A 19052-nucleotide genomic window follows, 5' to 3' on the forward strand; every position below is an offset into this window, starting at 1 on the left:
TGATTATTCTTTTACTCTCTAAGAGTCTAAGAGGTCAATTATTTTAGATCAGACATGTAAATGAGTTTGTAGGTTGTTTGGTTTGTGTGTCTGTGTCTTGTTTCTGTAATAAATTTAACTAATGAAAATTGGTTTCTTTTGCCTAGCATAGCGAACTCCACATTCTTCTACATTGTTAAAAATGAGAGAGGGTCCTCAGGTAGTTCAATGTCCAATTTTCTGAGGAACCTCCAGACTAATTTCCAGAATGGTTGTACCAGTCTGCAATCCCACCAACAATGGGGGAGTGTTCCTGATTCTCCACACCCTTGCCAGCATCTGCTATCACCTGAGTTTTTGATCTTAGCCATTCTGACTGGTGTGAGGTGGAATCTCAGGGTTGTTTTGATTTGCATTTCCCTTATGACTAAAGATGTTGAACATTTCTTTAGGTGTTTCTCAGTCATTCGGCATTCCTCAGCTGTGAATTCTTTGTTTAGTTCTGAACCCCATTTTTTAATAGGGTTATTTGTCTCCCTGCGGTCTAACTTCTTGAGTTCTTTGTATATTTTGGATATAAGGCCTCTATCTGTTGTAGGATTGGTAAAGATCTTTTCCCAATCTGTTGGTTGCCGTTTTGTCCTAACAACAGTGTCCTTTGCAAATGGATGGAACTGGAAAATATCATTCTGAGTGAGGTAACCCAATCACAGAAAAACACACATAGTATGTACTCATTGATAAGTGGTTAGTAGCCCAAATGCTCAAATTACCCTTGATGCAAAGAACACATGAAACTCAAGAAGGATGAATAAAATGAGAATGTTTCACTCCTTCTTTAAAAGGGGAACAAGAATACCCATGGGAGGGAATAGGGAGGCAAAGTTTAGAACAGAGGCTGAAGGAACACCCATTCAGAGCCTGCCCCACATGTGGCCCATAGATATACAGCCACCCAATTAGATAAGATGGATGAAGCAAAGAAGTGCAGGCCGACAGGAGCCGGATGTAGATCTCTCCTGATAGACACAGCCAGAATACAGCAAATACATAGACGAATGCCAGCAGAAAACCACTGAACTGAGAGCAGGACCCCTGTTGAAGGAATCAGAGGAAGGACTGGAAGAGCTTGAAGGGGCTTGAGACCCAATATGAACAACAATGCCAAGCAACCAGAGCTTCCAGGGACTAAGCCACTACCCAAAGACTATACATGGACTGACCCTGAGCTCCAACTGCATAGGTAGCAATGAATAGTCTAGTAAGAGGACCAGTGGAAGGGGAAGCCCTTGGTCCTGCCAAGACTGAACCCCCAGTGAATGTGATTGTTGGGGGGAGGGTGGTAATGGAGGGAGGATGGGGAGGGGAACACCGATAGAGAAGGGGAGGGGGAGGGGATAGTGGGATGTTGGCCTGGAAACCGGGAAAGGGAATAACAATTGATGTAAATAAGAAATACACAAGTTAATAAAGATGGAGAAAAAAATAAATAAAAAATGAGAGAGGGGATTTCTTTCTCTTTAAGGATGAATAGCGTTCTGAAATCTGATGGGCTTTAAATTCTGACTTTATGAATTCTAATCAGATATCACGAGTAGAAAATTCCAACACCTAGCCTCTTATGATGGTTTACAATAGAAATATTCTGTAAAACTAAAGGGATAGAGAGATAATGTTTGTCTCACAAGCATCAGCTCTTGAGTTTGAGCCCTGTCTCCCAATGTAAAAATCTGGAGCTCGTGGTGCTTGTGTGTACCTCAGAGTTGAGGGAAGTAGAGACAGACAAATAGATCTCTCAAGCATATTGGACCAATCAGCCTTGCCAGATCAATTAGCTTCAGGTTTAGTGAAAGGCTCTGTCTCAAAAACCGAAGCAGAATGTTAGTGGGAAAGCATTCTCTGGATACCCCTGACTACCACATGCACATGTGCATATACATATGTGAGTGTGTACATAAAACCATTCATACAACACTCACACACACACACACACACACACACACACACACACAACCTTCTGGCTATGTGTAGAGGGAATACTAAACAAATGAATTTTGTTTAAACTCAGGGCCTGTCTCCAAAATATCTCATGTTTGTGCACATGTTTTATTTCTACCCCTCCAACAAAGCTGAGACCTGAAACACTATTTTCAAACATTTCAGATAAGGATCACATAACTGCATATGTGAAACACTGAGACAAGTACATGTCCTAGAGTAAGTTGTGGTAAAAATGTTCACCTTCTATACTGTTATGATTACTTCAGAAAGAGCTTTTATACCAAGCAGACTTTGTCTTTGTTCTCCTCTGAGTGACCACACCTAATGCTGTTTCTCTGGTTTTCACAATCATGCGAGAAAGTCACTTTCCCATCTGAAATCCATAGACAAAGTGTGTCCGACTGCCCATGAGTCTTCAATACCAACTTTCTCCTCACTGTTGTCCCGGGCTCTGTTTAAGTTCGTACTATTCTCCTATAGAAGAAAACAGTAGGTTTTTAAGAACTTGTTTTCTTACCTCCTCCTTTCTTTTACAATTGCCTTCTGCACTTGAACAACAGTGGTGGTGAAAAATCGTCATGGTGGTGGTGGTGCTGATGTGGGCAGTTGTCATGGTGATAATGATGCAAAGTGCAGTTTTGATCATTGTATCTTTTAATTGTACAAGGTGAAGAATCAGATGGACCTACTTATAGCTGTACAACTTTAATTTCATAGCCTGAGGAATCTCTCTAAAACACAGAGGTAGGACCCTACAGCCTCAGGATCCCAACCGTGTGGACCTGTACATCCAAGCTCTGCCCCCCGTGGGTCTCTTGTTTAGCTTAGCATTGTTTCCTGGTTTCTTAGCAGGCAAAGTGGTTGTTGTACAAGACTCACAAAGTCCTTCATCAGCTCGAGCAGGAATTCCGCCCAGCTTTTTAATCTTAATCATAGCTGAATTACTCACCCTCTGCATTGTATTCTTCAGCAAGAGTAAAATTCCCGAACATTTTACAATGTTCTATAACTCAGATTTGCAAAAGTTCTTTCTATTGTTGTTCAATTTTATTAATTCTTTGAGAATCTCATAAAACATATTTTGATCATATTCACTCTTTCTCCCAAATGCTTCTCAGATCTTCCCCCACTCCCTTATCTGACTTTGTGTCCTTCACAAAGGATCAATTTGTGCTTCTCAAATATTCTTAGATGTGTGCTAAATTTGACAGGGGGTACCCCCTTGGAGAAAACAGATTCTTCTTCGCCCAGAAGCTGAAAATAGTCAATAACTCTGTGGCTGTGGATGGGATCTCAGGCCCAACTGTGTTCTCCATGCTGAGATTATATCTGGCTTGGTCTCACACAGGTCTTCTCTATGCTGTCATGGTCCCCGTGGTCACTGCGAGCTCAGTGTGCAGCTGCCCTGATGGGTCCAAAAAATACTGTTTCCTTGTATGAGTCCACCACCTTTGATTTTACCCTCTTTCTTCGTCATCTTTTGCAACGATCCCCAGCCTGGGGAAGAGGGAGTGTAGTATATCTGTTTCATTTAGGACTGAGCATTAAGCAGTCTTTTATTTTCTGCTCCTGGGCAAATTGTGGGGATAGGAGGAGAACAAATGAAACAAGACCCTTTTTAAGGGCCATATGGAAATCTACTACTGCAGAATCCATATATATGGTCTAAAAAGAAGTGGAATCCCCCCATAATGGGACAATAATGCCCCTATTAAACACCAGCAGTCAACAAATAAAAACTCCAGTGCACAGGCGACTTCTTGGGGGATATTTGCCAGTAAGGTACTAAAGACTCCCAGACATTACAGTCTACTGCCAGTGTTCTTAGGCTACAATCTAGAACTTGACAGTAAGACGCTATTGCTGAAGACACCGCATCCTTGAGTCATAGAACACGGAACAACTAAACTGGTACTACTTGAAAGCTCCATCCCTACTGGCCAGCTTTCCTAGCTCTGGAAGGCGTTATGGAAGCCACTGGAGAAGAGTAACCCTCAGTCCTACCCAGCTGTGGACACTGAGAGCTACAATAATGACTGCCTGGCATGACATACCCACTGGTGCGATAGTGACACTAACGTCTTGGGAATAACCAACCACTCTCTGCTTGGATTTAAGTTTCCCTCCAACCGGATGAAACCCATTACCTGGCACCACTATTGGGCCAAGAACCTCTGACTAGATGGAGCAAAGGCCCTAAGGGACCTGCTACCATTATTTTTGCTAAATGTACATAGTATTAAACCAACTCCAGTTGACTTATTATACGCATGGTTTCATATGTCTCTCAAGCTGTATCAGAGATGCTCCTATTTGTAGTAGACAATAATCAGCACAGTGGTCTGATTGCTATTTTACAGCCAATAATATTTAATAAAACAAGCAAGCAAACAAACAAACAAAAAAAACCCAAACTATTAACAACTTGATTTCTTATAGAAATTGAATATAGAAAGGGTTCATGGAGCCTGGAGAGAGAAAGAGAAGAGAAGAGAAGAGAAGAGAGAGAGAGAGAGAGAGAGAGAGAGAGAGAGAGAGAGAGAGAGAGAGAGAATTCAGTTAGGTAGAGGAGGAAGTCACTGTAGTCTATAGCAGTGGTTTCCAACCTTCCTAATGCTGTGGACCTTTAATACAGCTCCTCATGTTGTGGGGATCCTGGCCATAGCATTATTTCCATAACATTATTTACACTGCTACTTCACAACTTTAACTTGCTACTGTTATGAACTATAATGTAAATACCTGTGTTTTCCAGCGGCCTTAGGTGACCCCAGTGCAAAGGTCCTCTAACCTCTTAGGGGTTGCGACCCACAGGTTGAGAATGACTGTTCTGTAGCAAAGTAGAGGAACGATGTTAACAGCGGTACATTGTTGTGCATGAAAATTTTCCTGGGAACACAGTGTGCACACCCATGCACGAACTCGCGCACGTGCCCATGCACACCGATTCAGCTCTGAAAGGGAATCTACAGCAGAGCAGTTACTTAACCCAAGAGGGGAATCTTGCAAGTGTCACCTTTCCCAGACATGTAAAGTCCTGAGTCTCATAAGCATCCCATGTCCTCCTGGAAGGGATGCTTCAATTCAGGGGGAACTGCCATAGAAGAGTTGTATATTTCAAAATAGCTGACACACAGAATTTTTCCCAACATAAGGGAATGATATATGTTTGCGGTGTAGATACCCTTGTTTCTCCACCATAAGTGTGTCTATCTTAGGCTTTCTGCAGTGACTAAATACTATGACCAAAGCAACTAGGTGAGCAAAGGGTTTAATTTCGTCTTGCACTTCCAGGTCACAGACCATCGTTGAAGGAAGTGAGGGCAAAAGGCTCAAGCAGGGCAGGAACCTGGAGCAGGAGTTGATGCAGAGGCCATGGAGGGGTGCTGCTTACTGGCTTGCTCCTCGTGGCTTACTCAGCCTGCTTTCTTGAAGCACCCAGGACCACCAACCAGGGGTGGCCCCACCCGCACAGTGAGCTGGACCCTCATAAATGAATCATTAATCAAAAAACTGTGCCACAGGTTTGTCCACAGGCCAGCCTTGTGAGGGAATTTTCTCAACCGAGGTTTCCTCTTTCAAAATGGTTCTAGTTTATGTTAAAAAGCCAGTTGTGTAAAATAGCCAGTACAATATCAAAATAGCATATTGTATTCACACACACAGAGAGACAGGCAGATAGATAGATAGATAGATAGATAGATAGATAGATAGATAGATAGATATAATTTGTCAATTTAAGATAATTAAAAAGAAAATTTAGCAGAAGGGTCTGTGGATAAACGCTGTATAAATCATGAAGGCCTGAGTTCAAATTCCCAGCATCCATGAAAAAGCTGGGACACAGCTGTAATTTCCTAACACTAGCATTTAGGAGGGGAATGGGGACAGATTTCTGGAGCTTGCTAGCCAGCAAGTAGAGGCAAAACAGCAACAGCAAGCTCACAGCTCAATAACAGACCCTCTCTCAAAGCAATAACGTGCGTAGTGACAAAGGTAGACATCTGTGTCCTCCTCTGACTTCTGAATGTACACACTCATAGGTATACACACCTTTACACTCCGGTGCATGAATCATATGTGCAATGTTAATATTAAATATTACTGTTAATATTTAAAGAATCATTGAATGGATAACTTCATCTTTTTAAAAGCCTGAACATACAGTCACACAGGCAAGGTATGTAGAAATGACACATGGAGGCTGTGCCAGAGAATAATAATAAGAAGAAGAAGAAGAAGAAGAAGAAGGAGGAGGAGGAGGAGGAGGAGGAAGAGGAGGAGGAGGAGAAGAGGAAGGAGAAGAAGAAGAAGAAAGGTTGCTCTTGTGCCAGAAACCCTTAAGAAAGAGCGAAGGAATTTTGCAGAGTTGAAGGTATAGCGCCCGAGGAAGAGGTTTTCCCTGAAGACACTGGGAAAGGCAAGGAGGAAGCTCATCTGTGTGAAAGCAAAACACTCTCACAAGGAGTACAGGCAGATGGGCCTGACTCAGGTTCGGATGGCTGGGATGACAAGGAAAGCTGGAAACGTCTATGTGCCCACAGAACCAAAATTAGCCTGTCATCAGATCTGAGGTACCAATGAAGTGAGGCCAAAGGTCCACAAGGTATTGCGACTTCTTCATGGCACCTTCGTTAAGCTCAACAAGGCTTCAACTAACGTGCTGGGGATTGTGGAACCCCTTACACGCTGGGGATTGTGGAACCGTGCATGGGGATACCCCAACTTTAAGTCAGTAAATGAGGTCATCTACAAGCGAGACTATGGCAAAATCAGTAAGAAGCAAATTGCCTTGACAGATAATTCCTTGACTGCTCGATCTCTTGGTAAATTTTGGCATCATCTGCATGGAGGATCTAATTCATGATATCTGTATAGTTGGGAAACACTTCCTGTGGTCCTTCAAATTATCTTCCTCACATAGTGAAATGAAGAAAAAGACACCCCAGTTTGTCGAAGGTGGAGACGCTGGCAACAGGGAAGACCAAATAAACGGTCTTATTAGACAGATGAGCTAAGGTGTCGCCCGTGGTATTTTTGTAATCTGATCAGTTAAGAAACATCCACAGCTTGGCAAATTGAAAAAAAATAAGAAGTGGCACATAATGGTGTAAGAACAGGGACATTTGGAAATGCAAACAGGAAGTAATTTCAGTGTTTTAGATCATTACTGGTCCTTAGACTTTGATGTGTAAATTCTCTCATTGGACACTGAAGACCTTACAGAATGAACTTCATGTTTTCATAGAGACACAGAGAATTAAAAATAATGGCTCACTGATTAGAATTTTGCAAAACTTCAGCTGCTTGAGGGAACGTTAGGGGGAAACAGAGAAACATCTGTTGGGGGGAGGTACACGGGTGGAAGGAGGCAGGGTAGCCGGAGCCCGATGGTGCGACTGGGATCTCTTAGAAGCCAGGACTGCATCAAAGCTCCCTTGCCTCTTGGCAGGTCAACTGTGGGTAAGTTGACTACTTCCTTAGCGTCAGAAGATCACCTTTCGGGTTTATAAAATGAACATACAGGGCTGGCAAGATGCTCTTGCCCGCAAGCCTGAAGACCCACGGTCCCACATGGGACCCTAGGGCCCATAGGATAGAAAGAGAGAACCAACTTCGTCGGGAAGGTGTCCTCAGAGCTGAACATATAGACAACGGTGCACATCCTTGCCCTCTCAGATACTCACCTAAATAAATAACACGTGCAGCAATGTCTAAATAAATATACAATAACGACACGGCAGAACAGCAAGCGGGACCCACCTATGTCCTCATGAATATGGAAGAAAAATATTAAACCATGACGTGAAAAGTGGAGTGTGAGGCCAGAACAGACAAGGGAAGATCAAAATAAACAACTGAGCCTGAAAGACCAGATAAAATACAGGAACACTAGACATTAGACCCATAAAAGTAAACGAAAGATAGTTTCCCGACTGGCTCAGTAAACAAAAGGCAAAAGGGAAGTCCTCAGAAGCTAAGGACTCCAGAAGAATTTGGGAGTTGAGTAAGAGTGCTTGCTACGCAAATATGATCTCATTGCCTATGGAAAAGCTAGATGAGGTCTTTTGTGCCAGCCAGCACTGTAGGCGATGGAAAGCAGAGGACAGACACCACGGTGTTTAAAGATACTTCTGGGCTATGTGTGGTGACACGTGCCCATGATTCCTGCAATTGGAAAGTGGGTGCAGAAAAGCAGAAGTTTCAAGTCATCCTCAGTTACACAGTAAGTTTGAAACTAGCCTTAGCTGGTTTGAACCCCCCAAAATCTAAATAAGTAACTCAATAACTAATACATAAACCTTCAGAAGTGCCACATGCAGTAGCAACATTAATGATTCTGGGGGCAGATTCTCATGGTCACATGGTGTGTGTGTGTGTGTGTGTGTGTGTGTGTGTGTGTGTGTGTGTGTTGTGTTTTTCCACAGAGGCATCCTGAATGCTCATTCACATAGGGATTGGTAGATAGTGTACATATATAATGGATTATTACTCAGTCTTAATAATAATGCTATCATTTATAATAAAATAGACAAACCCAGAAACCATTTGTTTATGTGAAATAAGCTAAACTTAGGCAGGAGGGGAAAAGACTGTTGATTCCACTTCCACATACAGACTAAACAGTCGGATAAGGCTAAGAATAGTGGTTACCAGGGACAAACAAAGTGAAATTAGACTTAGGTCAAAGGAGAGGGAGGAAGGGCTGGAGAGATGGCTCAGCAGATAAGAGCATTGACTGCTCTTCCAGAGGTCCTGAGTTCAATTCCCAGCAACCACATGGTGGCTCACAACCATCTGTAATGGGATCTGATGCCTTCTTCTGGTGTGTCTGAAGACACTGGCAGTGTACTCATATACAAAAATAAATAATTCTTTAAAGAAAGAAGGAAAGAAAGGAAGGAAAGGAGGGGTCAAAGGATAGAAGTTTGTGCAATATGGTAGGATAAAGAAATCTGGACATTGAGGCCAGGGAAATGATTCAGCGGGCAAAATGCTTAGGCGACAATCCTAATAGCCTGCGTTTAGTCCCCAGAGCCATGTAAAAAGCAAACATGTGGTGGTTTGCCTCTGTATTCCCAGCACCCCCATGGTGAGACAAGAGAAAACTGCAAGTGTCTGTCTAGTGCTTCACAGAAATGAGGCCTCAGAACAGGAGAAAACTAACTCCCTCAAATTGTTCTCTGACCTCAGGATGTGCAGCGTAGTGTTTCTACGTCCACACCCATGCATGCACACACCATAAATAAATAAAAAATTCTTTGGGAAACTGAACATTTGTTGCATGGGGATTCTAGTTAATAACATAATACATACTAAACTGTATTTGAGGAATACTCTTAGAGAACTACAGAGGTCATTCATCATAGAATGTTTGGGCAAATAAAACTTGAGAGTCTGTAGTCTCTTGTTCTAAGTAAAAAGTCTTTCAGAACCCCTTTTACAAAAGAGAGGATGGATCATTTGTGTTTCTGGATTCTTTGCCTATGGGGAGATCTGTAGGCCTGTTCTATACACTGAATATCTCAAGCAACCTGTCTTACTTACTCTGTGTTTGATGTTGCCATATGGTGATGATGTATGGTGGCACAGTGGACAGCACCTTTCTCAGGCCTACCATTGGACTGGTGTCAGACCTGTGCACTGGTTCAATTGGCTATACCCTTTACCCTCACCCTTAAGTCTCCTCTTCTAATCTAATTCCGAGGTGGCCAATACCTGTCTGCTCTGACTTTGTAGGAGACCCTGGGGGAGTTCCAAACAGATTTAAGGCTAGAAAATAAACAGTTACAGGATTTAAATTGACTATATCATGGTAGACAATAGGCGAGAATGTAGAATAATGAAGCCTTTATGGATTATGCCAGGTAAGCCCTTAAATCCATGTCATTCAGCTGGACACCATCAACCAAAGAGCTTAGGAGACCTGGATTGCACTAACAAACAGGAAAGGGAGGCATCTGCATTGTGATTGGTAGATGATGTGCACTTTTATTCACTATGGCACCGTTCCCGAGACAGTCGAGGAGGGTCCCCAAGGACTATGTTATCTGATGAGCTTTCTAAACATTCAGGAATGAATGCCTGGTTATCTAATCTATGGAATAATGGCTGGAAAGAGGAAGTAGGTAATGACTGTACTCCTGATCTCCCTCAGTTCTAGAGTCAGAATTATAGTTGGATGTTGAGAGATCCCATGGTGACACGGAAATACTGGGCATCTTAAGACAGTATTGCTGATGGATAACACAGTACAGGGAAATCAGACAATGCTAATTGAATGTGAAAAATGAAACTTTTTTAAAAAAGAAGAATGAAATGTATTGTAAAAGAGGAGAAATTGTGGGAAAAGTAAAATAGCGAAACTGTACTGTCTTTTCTTTCAAAGTGTTAAATAAACAAAACTCCACTAAGGAAAAACAATATTTAAAAAAAGCCATTTGACAGAAATTCAAATTCCTGCAGGGTCAGCACCTCTTGAAATCAAAATATGTGCTTGTTTCATTTCTCTCTAGAAAGTGACTGTTCTGTATTAGCCAACTGCAGAACAGCATGACTCCAACCGTGTTGCTCAGAATGAGGCATGAGAACTCTTCGTGGTAGGAATGATCCCGGGGAGACTCCTGGTTTCTTCCTTATGCCCTTACACTTGGCTCCTACCGAAATAAAACTTTAGAGCCTGCAGAAAGACATCGGATTGCGTGGTCACCAATTGGTCCTGAGACTCTAATTCTGTTTCTTTTATCCTCACATGAGGTTTGCCTTTAGACAGAGGTCCAAAATAACTAATAGAGCTAAGCAGTCCTGCTCAAGGTGGATACCACTCGTCACTGACCCAGCACAGTCAGTCTTGACTCCAGTCTCTCTGGCAAAGTGACCTGACAAGTTGCCAGAACTATGAAATTTCCTTCCAGGAGATAAATTCCTCACTCTATCTGGCATAGTCCTTAGCCTTTTCCTTCTCCCAGCATGATATCCCTGGAAAATAACAATTTCTTAGAGTCCATTGACTCAGTAGTCGAATAGCTGGAGAGGGGGACATAGGATCTCCTTAGGATGTCTGCATCCCTGCCTTTGTACTTTACAGACTATGGTGATAAGCTGTTGAAATGTTAGACACTCATCTTCCATGCAGCAAGTCCTGTTTTAGTTAGTGGTGGTCTATAATCATGTGCCATAACTAGGAATAGACCCTAATAGACTTATAACAGGAGTTGCTGGGAACATGGTGTAAAGTTGGATAAACTCACGAGGGACACTTTTCTCCATTTCTTTCTTTGAGCCAGGTCTGGGATTGAAAATATTTTCTCTACATCTTGAGATAAAAAATATGATCTTTATTCAATGTATAAAAGATGATGAAATTCAAATGGAAAGTTTAGTAATGTGTTGTGGTAAATATTAAAAAAGAACTCACCAACCCATGTTAGTACTGGCTTCAGGCCACATGGCATCTGCTGGGTATTTTCATCTCAATCAGCAAAACGCCTCCACCCGATTCATTAAGTTCCCAGTTTTCCTGCACACTATTAAAGCCCAGGGTGGAGGCCAGTCTTGGTCAGTGAACTTCTGAATGTCGGAAGTATGCTACATTGACCCTACAGCAGGATTTTTGCTAACACCAGTAGAGCTTGCCTCTATGACTGGAGTTTGGTAGTGGTCCCTGCCACATACATTTAAAAAAAAAAAAAGAAGAGGTTGGGGATTTAGCTCAGTGGTAGAGCGCTTGCCTAGCAAGCGCAAGGCCCTGGGTTCGGTCCCCAGCTCCAAAAAAAAAAGAAAAGAAAAGAAAAGTTCCCAATTTCCATTCCACGTTGTCACTGGCTACTCTCTGGGACCTTGCAGCAATCTTGTCATCTATCTAGTTCTCAAGGCCAGTTCCATTCAGAGACAGCCTATCTCATGGCTCTCTTGTTTCAAACTCTGCTCACAGTCCCAGCATCCACTCCTGTGGTTATAGTCACAGCTCCCAGTAGCCCATTCAAATCAAAACTCAATAAGCTTGTAATTTATCAATCAGATTTATATCTTAAATTCTCACTCCATGAAACATCCACACAATAAACTCGGAGCCAGTTAATATTGATATAAACTGCCCACCTAGATAAGACAAATTGTCCTATAAAATTCCATTCCTTATAAATTATTCATAATTACCTGCGGCCCATTAAGGCCACACAGATTTGGGTCTTCCTTCTCCTCCTCCATCTTGTTTCTTCCTCCCCTTTCTCCTTTCTCCAAAACTTTGTGCCCACCTTACTTTTTCACTGCCCAATCACAGGCCTTGCCTTATCTCGTGCCCGCCCTCACCTACATATAGACTACAATCTACAACAATGTGCTCTGCATAGTTGGGAACTGGGAAAAGAAGCCCAAGGACAATGGAAAAGAGCAAGGAGAAGTTGGAGTGTACTCAGTTAGTGATGTGTTCGCCACACCAGCATGAAGCTCTACCTGAGATCAAGCCTGCTTTCGAAACGCCAGATGTGGTAGCATGCACCCACCCAGCGGCTGAAGAGATACAGATAAATAAGTCTCTGCCCTCAGTGGCCAACCAGCCTTGCTTAATCTGAAAACCCCAGACCAATGAGACATCTTCAGAAAAGACGGATCGCTCTAGTTGAACAACTGCCAAGGTACCTTTCTCTACAAACCAACACATGAGCATATGTGCACCCCTCCACACACACATACATGCAAACATGGAAAAAGGTGAAATAAAAATTCTTTGAATGGTATCCGGGTCTTAAGTCCTGATATGAGTCCTTTATGAGTCATCTAGAACACAGTGCATCATGGAGTAGGAGATCCCCACTTCAACTTAGAGAGAATATGCCCATAGTACAACCTTATGTGCACAGCTGTAATGTGATCTCCTGTGTTTTAGAAGTGGCCTCTGGGATCGATTCTTATCAGCCTAGCTCATTATAAAACAAGCCATCCTCTCCCACTAACACCGTGGATCATCCATTATTATCAAGGAATTGATTAAAAGTAAACTGTGACGCTGGACGGGGTAGTCCTATCCTGACCTTTTCTCCCCTTGGGGCTGGAGTTTGCCCATCTAATTTCATGATCACCCCTGACATAGCCATCTGTCTGGATTTATTGACTGGTCTTGGTTTACATGGGTCATCCGAAAGATAAAGATCAGCTCTACACCAGACGGTTGGAGCAATCGTGACTAACCACAGTCTCCCCACCCCATCATCCATGTCACCTGAAGCGAAAGAGCAAGCAGTAACTTAACAGTGGCAGAATGGAAAACAGAAGCTGAGAATAAAACCACAGAGTAGGGAAAGACAGGGCCAACTTCAAGCTTTAGCCTTTGGGGAAAACACACTGTCCCGCCAAGCCAGCATAGACACAATCATGTCACAGGACAGAGTGTCTCCACTGGCCCTGCTGCCACTAATCCTAACCAGAGGAAGATGGAGGCAGTTAAATACAGCTCGGAGCCGAGGCCAGAGTTCTTCCTCAAGGGAATGTGCTGTCTGGAATGTCTACCTGAAAAGTTCCGAAAATACTTTCTCTACTCTCTCTGCCTTGAGCTACTTTTTGTTACCAGTCTTCTGACTTGGATTTTTTTATTTAAAATTCCCTTGTATGTAATCACAAAGCGAAGTTTTCTCAAGAGAGGATGTGCCAAAGGAGGCTCCAACCCAAACAAGAGCTCTTCCTGCTCTCTGCCGCCTCCATAAAATCAGAGTGCGGATGCTGACCTCTAGGGACAGACGGAATTGAGACATGCGATGGGCCACAACACAGGCGGGCCTCAGGACTCACTCTATGTAAGTCTGAACATGGCACCTTCTTTCCGCCCTGACACTGTCAAGTGCAGTGAGATACTGAAAGACATGGGGGAGGGTGTTCAGATGTCTGGGACTGGCTCAGTATCACAAAGTCCTGGGGCTGGAAAAGCCAAGAGGTTCTCAAGGTATGAAAGGAAAGCTCAATGAAGGTATACTGTGAGAATGGTTTGGTAGATGGCCACATACATCATGGCATGCCTTAACGAGTAAGACAATACTATGTAGCAAGTCTATAAGGCAAGGACAGTCTAGAAACACAATACTCACACAGAAATCAAAATGAAGTATAACTAGCACCAGGTTTCTTCCACCTCTTAGCCAATGTGTATTTACAGCAGTAACTAGAGGGGCAACAAGCTCTGCTCTCTTGGCATACTAGGTTCTGTGAGGAACAAGAGACTAGGAGAAGAAAGGTTGCCAGGATGGCAGAAACACAGAACTCAAGCCCACAGCATGCTTGCAGGGAAAATGTGGAGATCCGATAGCTGGAGCAGAGACGGGGAGCTAAGCTCAGTGAGACCTGCCCACAGGACTTAAACTTTCACTAAGGAAAGGCAGGAGCAGTGCTCTGAGTCATCGGTTCAGCTAGGGTGATGGCACAGCTGATAAAGTGCTTTGCTGTGCAAACACGAGGACCTGAGTTTTATGCCCAGAATCCACATTAGCTGGAGCATTTGTAATACCACCATTGTGTTGGGGGAAACAAGCCCACTGACCACCCAGTTTAACCTAATTAGTAAGCTTCAGGCCAGTGAGAGAAGACTGACTCAATAAACAGTGTGAGGGCTTCTGAGGAATATTGACACCTGACATTGACCCTGGTCTCCATATAAGTACACATATGCACACAACCACAACAGTTCACACGTGTGCGCACTCACAGGAACACATACATGTGCACACACGTATGCATGTGCACACAAAAGAAAACTAAACCCATGGACCATCAACAACTCTATTACCTGGTAGCTTACTGAAGATGCAGAAACTTGGGCCTCACTCTCCCTCCTGAATCATACTCTAGAACTCAGTGGATAATTCAGAGGTCTCATTCTGGAAGCATCATAGTCGAGATCAATGTGAGAAAGGGAATAATCATCCAAGATCACAAAAACACTTGCACCAAGAAAAGGCAACCAGCCTCCTTTGCTGAAAGGCCAAATCTGAGCTTTCTCTAATGAACAGGAGCTACATGCTGGACAAGGTTGGAGCTTGGGGAGGGAAGCAGGACAGTATCCTGATGTCTGCGACTTTTTCAGGCTAGACAAGGAAGGGAAATTGAGGCGGGCCATCCTGCTCACACTCAGCAGGAAGTCATTCAACACCCCCTTTGAAGCTGAGGAGATGGATCCAAGTTAAAGGTAAAGCAGGAGCAAAGTCTGGGAGGTCAAAGTACTAGGAGGTATGTAGCCCACCCCAGAAGGCAGAGGCAGGCCATACCCACAACACGCTGGTTAGCAAGACTAGCAATATAGTTGAGCTCTGGGTTCAGCTGTGAGGCCCTATGTTATTAGTGAGGACATTGGATTATTACAGGATATTTGATGCATTGTGAACCCCAAGATTGCGTTATTCATTAGAAACAAAACTGTTTCTATTTGTGCTGTAGTTCAGTCACCTTTACACACACCTTTACACACACCTTTACAGACACATCCTTAGTGCACACTTTTCATTCCAAACAATGAAGGTAAAGTTAGTTTGTAGAAGGAAGCACCCATGCTTGAAAGTGACATCTAATTGAGTGGCAGACAAAGTGACAAATCAGAGAAAGATTTGGCAGAATATGATAAGCCCAACCCTCACGGGAGAGGAAAGGGAAGCTACTTAAGAGAACAGTGTGGAGAAAGAGGTAGGAGGCAGTTTTACTGAACAGTTACAGGGAGACAGGTTGCAGACAGAGAGAACAAGCTAGACACAGATGAAGACTGAACAAACCAGGGAATGAAAAGGATCTGAAAGATTAGAACAGATTGCCAACCATAGCAATTCAGAAAAGCCAAGAGAGAGAAGCCAGGTTGAACCAGTCAGCTTGGAGAGGAGCTTTGAGTCAGAACAGCTTAGTTGACCAGCAGGTCAGAGTTCAGAGAACTAGAAAAGCTGAGCTTATTCAGCAGTAAGTCTCAGAGGCCGAAAACATTCTAGGCCTAGATTAGATTTATTGAGGTTAGAAACTTCCAGGACTAGGCCTAGGTTAGCAGATTGAGGGGGTATGCCTCTCAAAAGACAATTACACCAGGTCAATAAAAGTTATAGTTATAGACTGGAGAGATGGCTCAGTGGTTAAGAGCACTGACTGCTCTTCCAGAGGTCCTGAGTTCAAATCCCAGCAACCACATGGTGGCTCACAACCACCATGAGATCTGATGCCCTCTTCTGGTGTGTCTGAAGATAGCGACAGTGTACTCACACACATAAAATAAATAAAAAAAAGTTACAGTTACATTGGATGAGGGATTGAAGAAGACTCGACATCAACTTCTCCAAATACACCCTCACATACATACACATATGTACTACACATATGCAAAAATTACTTAAGTGTACTCACATGCATGCATGCATATACATACACACACAAGAAATATTGAAAAATAAAAATGAATTAATGAGTTGGGGATTTAGCTCAGTGGTAGAGCGCTTGCCTAGCAAGCGCAAGGCCCTGGGTTCGGTCCCAGCTCCGAAAAAAAGAAAAGAAAAAAAAATGAATTAATAAAATTAAAGATTCTCATTCGGCCTGTTCCAGGACCAGACTCCATCCTAAAGTTGGTCCAAGGGTCCCTGTGAGCTGCATTGTGCTAAGGAGCCTGCAGCCAGCTGTAGAGGATAGCAGACCTGGAGAGCTCCCTCCCAGGGCCACCACAACCAAGCACTGCTGGATCTCAGTGGGGAAAAAAAAAAGAAACCACCACAATGAGAATTTCTGATAGAAATTGTCAGGCAGATAAGTAGCACAACTGGCAATAGCTTAAAACATATGCTTGCAAGGGACATTCTAGAAGGGCCACATTCAACTAGTTGTCACAGACTACTCTGGAAGATAACCCCTCACCACAGTTTCCATTTTCTGATCTGCATCAAACTCAGAGTGTAACTCTGCAGGTAGAGTGCTTGCCCAAGGATGAACAAAACCCTGCGTTTGCTTGCTATACCATATACACTGGGCACGGTGGTGGTCACCTGCGATCCCAGTGATGGTCCAGCCTGATAAACACAAGACCCTGTCAAAATCAAAACCAAGACTAAGTAACAACGACAATGGTGGCTGGTCTTTGCCTGATTCCTTGGATCCTGGGGGAAAGCTGGAGTTCTGTGTTTTAGGTTTTTATTAACATTAATTGCTTGTGTCTCTAGATATTGTTAAGTAGCCCCCCCACACACACACACACAAGTTGGAGCTGGAGAGCAACCATTCCCAATCAATGCTATTGATTTCATGGCACCACTGGCAAGAATAATAGCGTTAGCATCCTAGGTGAGACATTTCCTGGTGATGCTGATTTGGGAGCCACAGTTTGGGAAACCGTGAATTGTTTCATTCACAGCTTCTGACAATCAACTTTCACTCTAGGTCACTATACAATCTGTATCCTGTTGGACAATAAAGTGGCGGGGGATGGGGGTGAGGTGGCAAGCTTGATTAGGTTGAGCCATTATAAGCCTCTGCTTGGGGTTGGATCTGATTATTAGACCAGAGGGTCAATGACAGGCTGAAGCCTGAGCGGATGATGTCATAGGATGATGTCATAGGTTAGAGTAAGAGTTCTGGGCACATAGTACAGTGTCAGAAGAACTGAGGGGGACAGTGTAGATTCTGGAGGTGACACTGAATTTGGAAGCTTAGAGCTATGACCCTACTCTTCTCTCTAGTTCTAGTCATGATCTCTGCTCCATGTTTAAACAGTAGATTTTTCCCACCAGGTGGCCACACACAAGAGCGCAGTTACAGGGAAAGAAACTTGCAGGCTTGTGACACACTCTGTCATTCCTTAGAGTTGACTGGGACAGAGAGGGCAGAGAAGGAGAAAGGGTGAGGAAGGGGCTCAAAACCAAACACTTAGCATGCTTTGCTTGTAAGATCTTTGCCTTTGACAGTTATTCTCCCCTTGTACCTCCTTCCCTTTGTTTGCTGTGATCATGATGGCTAGGATGGAATTATGCAAGGAATGTGGGTGAATGGCTATGTCTCCAACTAACAAAGTTCCTGTTCTGTGAGCAGGAAGGCTTTAATTTGGATTTGTATGACCACCCCCCACCCCAAACACACACACACACACACACACACACACACACACACACACACACACACACACACACACTGGCATTACGGAAAGGAGAAAAGCAGCCTCTAGAAGTGTTTTATTCTTCCTTGCTTACAGAAGGGTTCCAACCACAAGAACCAAATTTTAACAACAAACCAGTTACCCCTATTGCTTAGTTACTTTTCTAGTGCTGTGAGGAGACATTGTAACCCTGGCAGCTTATAGAAGAAAGCGTTGATTGGGGCTTCCAGTTTCAGAGAGTGAGTCCATGGCTATTATGAAAGGGAACATGGCAGCGGACAAGTAAGCAGGCATGGTCCTGGAGCAGTAGCTGATTGCTACATCCCATCCAGAAACACAAGGCAAAAGAGGAAGGAAAGAGCTAACTGGGAATGGTGTGGGTCTTCAAGCACACCCCAGAGACACACCTCCTCTAACAAGTCCTTACTGCATAATCCTTTTCCAAACAGTTCCACTAACTGGGTACCAATCATTCAAAGATATGAACCAGAGGGGCATTCTTATTTACACCACCATACCAATTTATGCTCAATTAGAAAAGAAACTTGGAAGAGAAAGCGATTCTTTTAGCAGTTTGCCCTCCAAGAACATGGGTAAGAGAAAGGAAGGAAAATGGTATAACCCAAATTAAGATAACTATACTAAAAAACTTGTACTGTATCAATGACACCAATCAAGGCCGCTTTACCTTTCCCAGCAGCCACACGCCAATCCAACTGATGTACCTGTTGCCTGTGTGGGTCTTGCCTGAGGTTTTCTCTCTAGTGATTTCTCTGCAGTATTATGTGGACTGAAGTCCACACATCCAAAATCTCATCATCGGTGTTAAACCTTCATGCTGACTGACTCATTTTGAAGACTACACATGTTTTAGGTTGGGAGCCAAATTTACCTCAGGCTCTTTAGCCTTCTAAATAGCCAATCATTGACTGCCCCTGTGTCTTACCTAACCTCCTTATGACTTTCAAGTAAATTT

The 19052-nt window shown here is 43.3% G+C and overlaps 1 non-coding gene across 1 annotated transcript; it reads left to right on the top strand.

Annotated features, from left to right (window-relative positions):
- Window positions 1-11499: 11499 nt before the first annotated feature.
- On the top strand, window positions 11500-11655 carry LOC116885102. The gene has a single exon (XR_004385968.1). It is a non-coding gene; the product is annotated as a small nucleolar RNA SNORA62/SNORA6 family (small nucleolar RNA).
- The last annotated feature ends 7397 nt before the right edge of the window (window positions 11656-19052 follow it).

Source organism: Rattus rattus, chromosome 15, assembly GCF_011064425.1.
Source record: "Rattus rattus isolate New Zealand chromosome 15, Rrattus_CSIRO_v1, whole genome shotgun sequence".
NCBI classification, from domain to species: Eukaryota; Metazoa; Chordata; class Mammalia; order Rodentia; family Muridae; genus Rattus; species Rattus rattus.